General features: G+C 35.2%; 2 protein-coding genes across 2 annotated transcripts in view; one reads left to right on the plus strand and one right to left on the minus strand.

The window, feature by feature from the left end:
- Positions 1-12,129, plus strand: part of vps28 (VPS28 subunit of ESCRT-I) — a 254,667-nt gene that overhangs the window by 93,839 nt on the left and 148,699 nt on the right. The window lies entirely within an intron of this gene.
- The window catches only part of eif3hb (eukaryotic translation initiation factor 3, subunit H, b), a 63,002-nt gene that overhangs the window by 17,412 nt on the left and 33,461 nt on the right, over positions 1-12,129 (minus strand). The window contains 2 exon segments of the mRNA XM_052585201.1: positions 2,633-2,751; positions 4,564-4,684. The gene's annotated coding sequence lies outside the window, so the exon portion shown is untranslated.

A 12,129-nucleotide genomic window follows, 5' to 3' on the forward strand; every position in this document is an offset into this window, starting at 1 on the left:
AAAATAATCAAAATATCAGGGACTTTGTCCGAAACAAAGGAGTGTGTTTAAAGCAAATAATAAAAAAATAAAAAAAAATGCATTGCAAGACTTCTGATCTATTCAGAAAAAACTTTGAAAGGAAAAAGAACTGACAATGAATATTGCTAATTAGAATAAATTGATTTGAATTTAAATTTTTTAAAATTTTTATACAAAATGTCTGTGATATAGAGACACTATACCCAGTGTAGATGGAGGACCAAATCTGCAGAAATGATGAATAAATAAACAATAAACAAATAAATGTAATAGGAAATTAAAGGAATAAATGACTTGACAAAACAGAAGTCGTTTTCAATGATAATTTAATCCTGAATTAATTTTTGTATTATTTTATTTCCTTTATTATTATCTGAGGCTTCACATAGCTATATTCCTTTTAGATAGTCATTGCATCGCTACAGTGAATCATTGGTTAAGAGGCCACACATAGAAGCATCAATTGTCAGATCTAACTAAGGAATAGTGATCAGAGTTTGCTATGAGATGTCAAGTCAGCTGGAGAGTTCCAAGTTCGCACACTCAAATTGTGATTTTATTAAGATTTCTATTAATCACACAGCCCTATGTGTTTGGAAAGTGGTCATTAAAAAATAATTTGACATGAGAGTTAATGAGAGTTATAATAACTCTCCAATGATTTGCCTCATTCCATAGCAACTCCCAATTCCAGTTGCTTAGTCAGTAAAGATCCGCTGGAGCTTTGTAAGGACCACCTCTCTCATTTCCATGTTTCACACAGAAAAGTAAAAATAAATGAAATGAAATTATTTGCAAGTAAGCAATTAGCCAAAAATACTACTGTATATAAGATTTTAGATATTCCTTGAAATAAAGACAATAAATATGTCGTCTGATGTGTTTTTGGATTTGGATCTTGTATTGGATCTGTTGCATAGATTTAGAAAAATCACAACATGATGGCAGGAAAAATTAAAAAGATCTCATAAAGATGACATTTACAATTTTATTAGAATATCACTTTTAAATGTTAAAAACTATTTCAACATTAAATGTATTATTAATATTCATTCAGTATTAACTTGATCATTTATGTCCTCGTAGACCAGCAAGTGGTTAAATGTGTGTATTATAGACCTCATAACCCATGATGTCCCCTTAAACCATGATTGTATTTTGACCTTATAAACCTGTGAAATTTCTGTAGCAAGTCTTCTTGATGATGTACATTATATGCTAAATATAAAGTCAGATGTATCTTATTAATCAATAAATTAATCATTTTGCATAACTGAATTGATACCCTGATGTTGGGAAAGGCTTGTCCTTGTAAACCATGATAAATGCTAACTGTCCTCATAAGTACTATATGCCAGTCTGTGTGTGTGTGCGTGTGTGTGTGTGTGTGTGTGTGTGTGTGTGTAATGATGCATATGATAAAATATATGATATATCATTTATAGGGCTGGAAAGTGATTCAAATTTTTAATCTAATTAATTACATGATGTGGGGATTAATTAATCTAATTAATCGCACATCAAATTCGGGAAATTACTCTGAAATTATAATTTAAAGTCATTGTGCAAAGGATCAAACAGAGATTACAAAAAGTAGGTTCGGCAAGAAATAATTTGTTTGATAAAAATTTGTGCATATAGCCTACTCTTTTGGACAATGTTAGAAAATGATGACAGAATTATTTTTGTTTCGGTGAAATATAACTTTAATTTATTTTCTTAGTTTTATTATTATTACTATGAAAATATGAAATCCTTTCTTTAATGAAATGTTACTCCAAATAATAAATTAAAACTGCCAGTAAGTTGTGGTAAATGTCTTAATGATTAAGTCATCGAGTCATTTATTCATTCATTTGATTCGTTTAAATGGCTGATTCATTAAGGAGTGTAGTAAATGGTTCTTTATGAATGGTTCATCGAATCATTAGGCTTGTTCGACTTGAATCAGTCACCATCAGACCGATCGGTGTGTGACATCAAAGAACCACAAGAGCTTTAGAGAGCAGACGACTCCTTGTGCTTTTGAATCACTCTCACGGTACTTTGATGTCAAACACCGAGCAGCACCACTTCAAAGCCAACGTGACTAATTCGTTCAAAACCTGGATTAAGAAATTAAATGCTGCTGTGGGTTGCTCGGGGATGAACAGTTCTGATTTGTCTTTATATTTTGGTTGGCAAAATTGAGCAAAACGGACAACATTGTATAAAATAACACAATATTAACTTCTTAATGTACTGTTGTTTAAGATGAGTATCACATTTGCACTCGTGTGATATTGCACTTAGCCTACAGCTCGTGTGATATTTCTTAACTATGTGATAGAAATATGAGACAAAATTTCAAACAGGGGAATTTTGCCCCATATCTTGAATTTTAGGTATATTTTCTAGTCTCCATCATGCACTGAGTTGTTGCCCTGCCTCATATTAGTCATCAATCGGCTGTATGAAATGGCAGATGATCCACATAGGTCTGGCGCGGGACAAGTGCATTAAATGCGTTAATAATTATAACACGTTATTTTTCTCCATAATTAATCAATCTAATTAAATTACCAGCCCTAATTATTTATAATATCAAATGCTTGCAGGAAAGATGACCTACTAGCAATGAGCAGGGTGTCCATTCGTGGAGGCGGCTGAGGAGGCTTGAACATCTTTCTCAGGTCTTCCTCAGGAAGCGGAGGCTCTCCTCGACTCTGTCTCCGCACGTCTCTGAATGTACTGTAGAGGGATGAAGAACAAACAGTTATTCTGAACTTGAAATCTTGATTAAGACGGCAATGTCAGGCCAGGAGAGGTGGCAGAGTATTTAAAAGAAGTGGAAGATGACAGCTGGAACAAAAGACACTGATGACTGTGTTGTGAAGGAGCTGTCTAAAAAGGATGAAGAATGAAAAAGTAAAAAAAATCTGAGTAATTATTCAACTAATCACTGATAATGCAAGTGCATTGTGTCCTTTGTGCCTTCTTGTAATCAATCACATTTTCTGCATCAGGTGTTAGATTTAAAGAAATGAGTAAATAATGAGAGAATCACTATGTCATTACAGTATCAGGGGAATTTGGGAGGTCACATGTACTTCAATCAATCACAAAGCTCATGGCAACAGAGTCCAGCACTGAAGAAGGCCATTACCACCTCGCCTCTCCCGTCTCATACAGACCTTGATACACAGCCACTCAATAAATCTCTTTTAACTTCACTGACTTTATAGAGTCAGTGCCTTGGCTGGCTGCGTGGCACAAAAATCCCAGACACTCTCGCATGAATAGGAAGATTTGCAGCCTAATATTTGAAAATGAAAATGAACGAAAACTCTTGAACTTGGATGAACCTTATGAAGAAACATCAAGTCCATACTTCACCCTAAAACTCTGCATTGAGACAATAAAAACTATTTGTTGGACCACTATGTTTTTGTTAGTAAAAATCATCTTATTTTCAGTACATGATGTCTTTACGTGTGCCAGATTCTGACTATATACACAAAACCATTCATAAATGAGTGGTTTTTAATTCAATTTAAATTTAAACTTATAATTAGAAATTATAATGTCTAATTATTATAACACTTACAGTTATGCTCACTAAGGCTGTATTTGAACAAAAATACTGTAAAATCTTTAAAAAATATAAAAAATATTATTTTTTATATCCGTTTTTTTTTTATCTATTTTCTAATGTACCTTATTCCTGTTATAGCAACTGACACATTTTTAGCATCCGTTACTCCAGTCTTCAATCTCACATGACCCCTTAAGAAATCTGAATTATATGCTGATTTGGTGTTTAAGAAACATTATAATTATTATCATTAAGGTTTCATTAAATAAAGAACAATTATTTTTTAAATGTAGAAATTACAGGAGAGATGTGTAAAAACAACCTTTAAATACTATTTGATCTCTTAATGCAAAAATTAATCTTTTGTCTTTTTTCTGGGAATCACACTTTCTACAGTCTACACCATGAATGAACAAATAAACACTTATTTAAGAGTAAGATCTTTCATTGCTAAAAAACCATACCAACCCTCCATAGTGCACCCTGTGTTTTTGAAACAAAGCTTTGATTACAGCCTCAGAGCTAATTCCTGGGTTTCGACTTACACCGTTTCATCAATTACAACTGTATTATAATTATATCTTACAGAGCAGAACGTCAAGAGTGAAACATCAAGCCGCGTCAGACGCTCAAGCCCCTTATTGTGATCTTTGCGGTGACAACCTGTTTTCCCCATGAGCAAAGCTACCATTAACAGTAACTAGCATTTACATGCTTATGATAGCTCTCATCCCACAAGCACATCAAAGCATCTCCCAATGTCACAATGGTCCACAGCCCACGTCCCTGCAATATTCTGGCCCCAAGATATTGCTCTGTTCCTTCCACCATCTGCTAAGTGAAAATCTGATCACTTGAAAGAAAGAGCACACCTTCTCTCAACAAGCTGGATGATTTGAGGTATTATTCAGAAAGCGTGTGGGGAAATCTCTAGATGAGAAGACAGGTGTAGCCGTTTGATGGATTACCTGATGTTTCTGTTGCTGCCGCTCGCTGAGACTGCGGCTGTAGCTGTTGTTCTTGACAGTGTCCTGACTCATGTCGTCCACGCGGTCCATCAGCATCTGCAGGCTCTTCTCCAGATGAGTGCTGCAGAGAAATGACGAGGTGAAGACCTTTGAATAATGGAAATAATGAATGTGCATTTGATTGCTTGTTAATTAGTGAATGCTTCTTCATAGTGTCTTACAGTACGCAAAAATAAATGCATTTTATGAATAACATGGAGAAACTCAGGTAAACCAGAAGAGAAGCGGACTAATTCTTACTTGCAGTTTTTCCATAACCTGACTTTTATATAGATGTCATTTTTTTAGCAATGTCACATTAAAAAATAAATTATAAATATATATCATTTATTTTTTAATGTAGAAGACTTAACTGTAGAAGTCTTAATTACAACATATTACCATTTCAATGAAAAAATTGAATGAAGACTCTTATACTCACTAAATATGTATTAAAATACCAGATGAAAAATAAATGTTTTCTATTTTAATATATTTGAAAAATCTTAAGGAATCCAAATGTCTGAGCAGCAGTAAATCTAAACAGCCTTCAAACATGATGATTTTTTTCACTGCTAGCGAATAAAAATATTTTTTTGCTCGCACCAAATTTCAGTATGCTTGGATTAGAAATGTAAAACTCTGCCAGTATCTTGGCCAAGAGATCGAAATCTTATGGGAAAGTCAAATGATCAAAGCACATCTTAGCCATCAACAGAGTAACACAGAATTGAAAAAAAGCAGATAACACGGATTGCTCATTAATAATTCATCCCGCTCCGCATACATCAAGATCATTTGCATGTATCATGCGAAATGCAAAACGGGTCCCCACTGTAACTAGTAGAATGATATCCATATTTTATAAAAGGACAGCAGCCCGTAGGACCGAGGATTGGGAAAATGTCTTCAAAAGCAGTTTATCTGTTCGTGGTGAACCCTATTAACAACAAATTAGCCTCGCCAGCATGTTCCATTAATCTTGAAGAAAAATGCAGGACGTATGTGGGAGAAGTGAGATCCCGGGGGTCCGGACAAATCAGGAGCAGCTCTCTATCATGCATGAACATGTATACCCTTGGTGCACATCCACACAGAGATTTATCTTAACAACAAGTCATCTTGTAAGGTCTATGTGCACTAGAAAGAAATCTCTCATTAGCTGCTGGAAAAATCCAGATACAACCAGATTAGTCTTTTGGAACAAGGTTTGCAACTTCTCCAAATCGGTGATTACTCAGTTCAAGCTAGAAGATCTTGGACCAACAAACCAGCTTTACTGTATGACCTGGTCAACAAGCCTGGAACAGCTTAATAAACTTTATTACTTAATATTACTTTGTGGAAAATAAAGTTTAAACATTATAAAGTACACTCTGAAAAATGTATATTAGGGTATAATTGGATAATAATTCATATTAATGGTTATAAATTCATCAGATTTTCTAAAGATTACATCTAAAATTCTTATGAAATGATTAACTAATAGTTTAGCAATATTTAAGTTAATACTTAAATATCCAATATCAGCCAACATTAATTAAATTAAAAACATCCTTAATATCGACCAATATATTATAATGGACTGTGTGGCTTTAGTATCGGTTCAACAAATGAATGGCAAAATGGGTCTGTTAATAGGTGACATGACAGGAAGCAAACTTACTGCGTACTAAAATAAAATGTTTTACAAAACCTAAACTCAACTCCTTAGCCAAATGTTGATTTACAGTTGATATACGATGTTGTGACACTCCAGAAGTGCAGCGGCAAACCGTAGACGCACCCTCCGCTACATTTCCAAAACACAGAGAACAAGACCCAGAAGACTGTGGATTTCAAAGGAACACAAATCCAGATTAGGACTGATGACCGTAAAAATGGCAGTGAGCAAAAAAGACGACACAACTTTAGGGAATCTGCTCACTGTATATTTAACGAGAAGATTGTACCGTAAACCACAGCTTAACTAGACTCCGAACAGCAAAAAAATAAATAAAAAACACATACACAGATTTTTTTTATTTTTTTACTGCCCCTACAGGGCAAGTTATATAGTTTGCTGGTTCTGCAAGTTTGGCAACAAAGCAAGCTTGTGGAGTCTAAAAGACAGAAAAGAGAAAGAGGGAATGTGTGTGTGTGGCCCTGGAAGCAGTTTTTAATGTTTCTGAAGAGTCTTTCTGTGGAGGCGCGCCAGCTCTGATGAATGAGGGCAAGCATCCCTGTATGACCTCCATCTTTTACCATGCACCTCATTATTCAGAGTCCAATGAGCTCTATGGATCTTTCCCTGTCCTGCTATCTGAATCTCTCTCACACACACACTCTTACTGTATATATATACATACATACAAGACACACACCTGCAACATGCGTTCAAAAACACACAAGTCTCTTCTGCTCACCAGGCCTGCATTTATTTGATTCAAAAAGCAGCAAAACAGTACATTTTTGAATTATTTTTACTATTTAAAATAACTTTTTTCTATATAACCTGTGATTTCAAAGCTGAATTTTAAGCATCATTGCTCCAGTCACAGGTTCCTTCAGAGATCATTCTAATATTCTGATTTGCTGCTCTAAAAACATTTATTATTATTATTATTATTATGTTGAAAACAGTTTAGTTTCATTTTTTCAGGTTTCTTTGATGAATAGAATGTGCAGAAGAACAGTATTTATCTGAAATAGAAATCCCTTGTAGCATTCTACGTCTTTAGCATCACTTTTGATCAATTTAAAGCATCCTTGCTAAATAAATGTTTCAATTTCTATAATTTTTTCTTTTTATTTCAGATAAATGCTGATCTTTGGAACTTTCTATGCATTAAAGAATCCTGAAAAAATTTACTCAATGGTTTTAAATATTGATAATAATAATAATAATAATAAATGTTTCTTAAGCAGCAAGTCAGTAGGATGATTTCTGAAGGATTGTGTGACACTGAAGACTGGGGTAATGATGCTGAAAATTCAGCTTTGATCACAGAAATAAGTTACATGTTAAAATATATGTTCAAATATTAAGCAGTTAATTTAAATAGTAGAAATATTTCACAATATTACTGCTTTTGCTGTATTTTGGATCAAATAAATGCAGGCTTGGTGAGCAGAAGAGAATTATTTAAAGAAACATAAAAAAATCTTACTGAAAAACTTTTGTCTGGAAGCGTAGTTTCTATAAAACTAATCATGAAAAAAAACCGTCAAGATTTAGCTATGTTCTGGGAACAGTTTTGTCCCTACATTGAAGCTAAGTAAAGCCACAAACCCAGCAAAAGCTCAGTAACACAGATAGACTTACACCCCCCATCTGCATCTCCTGGCTTTCATTAACATATTTATTAACACTTCACCATTTCTGTTTCTGGCTCTGTCTGAAACTCACACAAACAAATCAAAACAAAACTCTGTTGATCTAAAATGGGCTTCATGAATAAACCGCCAGTGACTGCAGTCTCAAATGACTCAGTGAATATTAACATCCCCCTAAAAAGACAGTTGGAAGTTGTTTATCTATTATTTGATTAGGAAAGAAAACACCATCCATGACGGTAAGTGGACCCTGTCAGTGAAGCAGTCGCATGAGGTGAGCGTCAGACTGGGGAACGTGGTGTCCCAGTAAAAGCTGAACCGCAGGAGAAAGGTGACTCATTAAAATCACACCATCCTATTTCGGAGCACTATTGACGGAAGGTTCGGGTCATCTGGAGTCATCGTAAACCACCACAGCATAACACAGCACACGCTGGCCAAAACACACAAGAAACCAGCATAAGTCAGTCTAAAGAACTTATCTTAACACATGACACTAATGTGTCACAGACGATGAGACGTCCTGATTAACCATGAAAACTTTTACAACAAAGCAACAGATTTTAGAGAGACAGGGTTGACACAGTATCCAGACGTGACATGACAAGCAATTTGTCAGTCCGCACCGAAACAGACAATTTATTCTGACAAGACAAGACGAGCGTCACATAATTAGTCTGTCTACACTAAAAAGAAACAATATATTAAGGCATGGTTCATCCCAAAAAAGAAAACTCATATTTACTCACCCTAATGTTGTTTCAAACTGGATCACTAAATTTCATTTATGGAACAAAAAGCATTTTTAATTTAAAATAATATTAGTTACTTCTCGCCAGTATAATAATAAAAAAAGTATTTTGAATCTATAAAACATGCATTTTATTTAATCTTGACTTCCAACATAACTAGCATGCCTGATTTAGGAACTTTGTTGTATTTTATTTTAGTCAGATCTCAATGAATTGGTTGATTCGGTTCCCAAAATTAATGATTTAAGATTTGGACCGATCCGGTTTTTGAGTTCAGCTCACTCTGTGATCTAGCTGCATCAGTTAACAGCTCATTGGAGGAGAAGATCAAATAACAACTTATATTTTGGGGTGTTTTAAAAAAAAAAAAGCATGATTTTGACTATTTTATACATTTTTAAGACTAAATGTTAGGTGACATGAACATAAAATAAACTAAATAAAAAAACACAACTAAATTTATACTAAATAATAAAATACAAATCTCAAGGGATTTGGTGTCCTTTTTGAAGATTGAACCATTCCTGTTTCATTGTAATTGCATAGAGAGAAAAAAAAAGCAACCAGTGTATTCTTCCATATTTCTCATTGTGTGATTCACAAAAGAAAAAAGTCTTGCCGGTAAAAAAAAAAAAGTGACTAACAAAAGGAGAATACGGTAAGACAACACCACAGATAAAAACAAAAGAGATAGCTTTTATCACTCACTGCATTATGGCGTCATGTCTGGTAAGGATAAGCTCAAAAACACTGAGCTCACAGATACCCCTCTTATTCTACAAAAGCAACAGCGATCTTGCATTACTGGAATCAACCAGAGTGACGATTGGTTAGATTTATATAGAGGAAATGATCAGAGGCGCCCACTCTCTTTCCTGGCCAATTAAAGAGAGACTTGAGGCCAAACAGATTCCAATGATGTGTCCAGATCATTGAGTCAATGAAGTCCACCAGAGTGCTCTGGGACAGTGGATCATGGAGTTTAGTGGTTTGGGGAGCCACATTCAGGCCAGATGGAAGTCTAACACCACTCTATTGACAGCCATGATGGATTCGCCTCAACCCAAGGGGGCTGATTTTGTTTTCAGATTAAGTAGCTCCTGCCCAGCTTGAGTATCCAAGCTTTGTGAAACAAAGAGATATATATATCTAAATATATATATATCTGGGAGGTGATATATACACACACACACACACACACACACACTGTATATGAGTCTAAATCACTGTGGTAACTAAAGACATGGATGTGGATCTGGACTGCAACACACACAAACACACTATTTAAGGGAGCCAGAGAACCAGGGTGCCAAGAACATGAGAAAAGGTAGAGGAAAAGAGAGGAAAATAATAAAAGGAATAGAGAAGGGTTAGCACTGGACCCACCAGAGGGTTGAGCTCATTTTAAATTGGGGCTGTTGCCGCCCCAGACTTACAGATTCTCACACACCCACCCAAATCACATCCTCACGCCAAAATACTGTAAAACTCATAATTCTTTTTTCATTTAGCTAAAGAAAAAAAATCAATTCAATTTCGCCCCCAGATGAGGGGTGAGCCTGCTGGGAAGGATGGGAGAGAGTAAGAGAAGGAGAGAGAGAGAAAGACAGGGAGGTATTGTGTTAGTAAGGCTGCAGTGGTTCAGTGTTTGCTTTGGTTTCTAGGGTAACACCAGACTGCAAAGAGATAACTTAAACAGATGTGGAGAACCCGACGGAGGGAGGGAGGGAGGGAGAGACAAAAAAAGAAATCAGGAAAAATAACGAAACAGAAAAGCCACAGATAAATCCGCCTTGTCTGTGAGTGTTTCTGGTATTTTGGTGCTTAAAGAAAGAGCAAATCATGTCCAAAGAGAGAGAGAGAAGCTAGAGTCATTAAAAGAAAAGACAAAGGGGAAAAAACTGGAGCAAAAATATAGGAAATTCATGTGATTTACTGATTTTTTTTAAAAAAGAGAGAGAAACGTGTTTATAAACATGGATGGCAGGCATGCAGTTTGTTGACACCGTCACTGAGATAAAAACATAAAAAAAACAAAAAACAAATTATTCTCAACTATTCAAGTATACAATTAGGACTGTCAGAACTATGAAATTTTGCAACAATTAATAAAAAAATGATATGCAAAACTGTCTAGTTTTTTTATATATGTCATTTGCAGCATAACTTTAATACACATTGATGATTTCCTTAAAATTTTTCCTATTATGCTCTTTTATAAAGTTCTTGATTTTGTTTTGGAGGTGTAATAGAACAGGCTCTCATAATAGGTTGTTCGAAAAACACTTTTTTTTCCAACTTATTTGACATTATTACAACAGCTCTCTCCCCAGGACGGCTCGTATAGTTCCTGCATCAAATGAAGTCCCGTCTTCTGAAATATGAAATGCACTGCGATTGGTTACCTGCGCCAGTCTGTGTTGTGATTGGTTAGCTGGGCTAGTTTGTGTTGTGATTGGTTAGCTGGGCTAGTGTGTGTTGTGATTGGTTAGCTGGGCTAGTTTGTGTTGTGATTGGTTAGCTGGGCTAGTGTGTGTTGTGATTGGTTAGCTGGGCTAGTTTGTGTTGTGATTGGTTAGCTGGGCTAGTGTGTGTTGCGATTGACGCACCTCGGCGCCTGGTCGGGAAATGTCATGCCCCTTATTGTTAAATAAAATATCTCCTTTTGAAGTGGACTTTGTAACTTGCAGATATTATTTTTATTCTCAAACAACAACATTACAGACTAATTAAAGTTGAAAAAGTGGAAAAAGCATAATAGCACCCCTTTGAAGATTGTAAACAAAAAGTATTTAATAACAAGAATGTGATATTCCAAATATTTATTAAATAACTCTGATATACATTTTTACATGATAAAAAAAAGTGTCATATAGCGAAATCAATGAAATAGCGACGCGATGACATAGTTACTAGGGATCCACCAAATGTTCGGCAGTCTAAATTATTTGGCCAAAAATATCAAAAAGACATAAATTGTACCGAACAATGACATGATGCTTTCAAATAGTGGCACGCACAAACGCAGCAAACATGACGGTATTGTGGAAGCATTTAAAACTTTCAGAGAAAGACGCAAAAATCAGTACAAGCACCAACAGCGGGAGACCATTTAGTACTGTTTCACAAGTCTTTGATGTAAAGAGGAAGGGGTGGTTGTTGCTGGTTACTATATGATGATTCAAATTGTGAAATGGCCTTAAACGATTAAATACACTGCAGAGCATTATGTTTTGTAAATCACGCAAGAATTGCATGTTCAAACAGTGCTGCATGAGCTCGTTAGCCAGGGTTCAAAGTACAAACCGTGAAGGAAATCTACACTGAAACTGCATTACTTGTCTGTTGCACACTAATATTTTTATGAATTTTTATAAGGTATGTGACAATGTGATGCGTGCATCTTTCCAAATTAGTAATGAGAATAATTTATAAATATGCTGCTGTCAACAAAAAGAAG

This window comes from Carassius gibelio, chromosome B19, assembly GCF_023724105.1.
Source record: "Carassius gibelio isolate Cgi1373 ecotype wild population from Czech Republic chromosome B19, carGib1.2-hapl.c, whole genome shotgun sequence".
NCBI lineage: Eukaryota > Metazoa > Chordata > Actinopteri > Cypriniformes > Cyprinidae > Carassius > Carassius gibelio.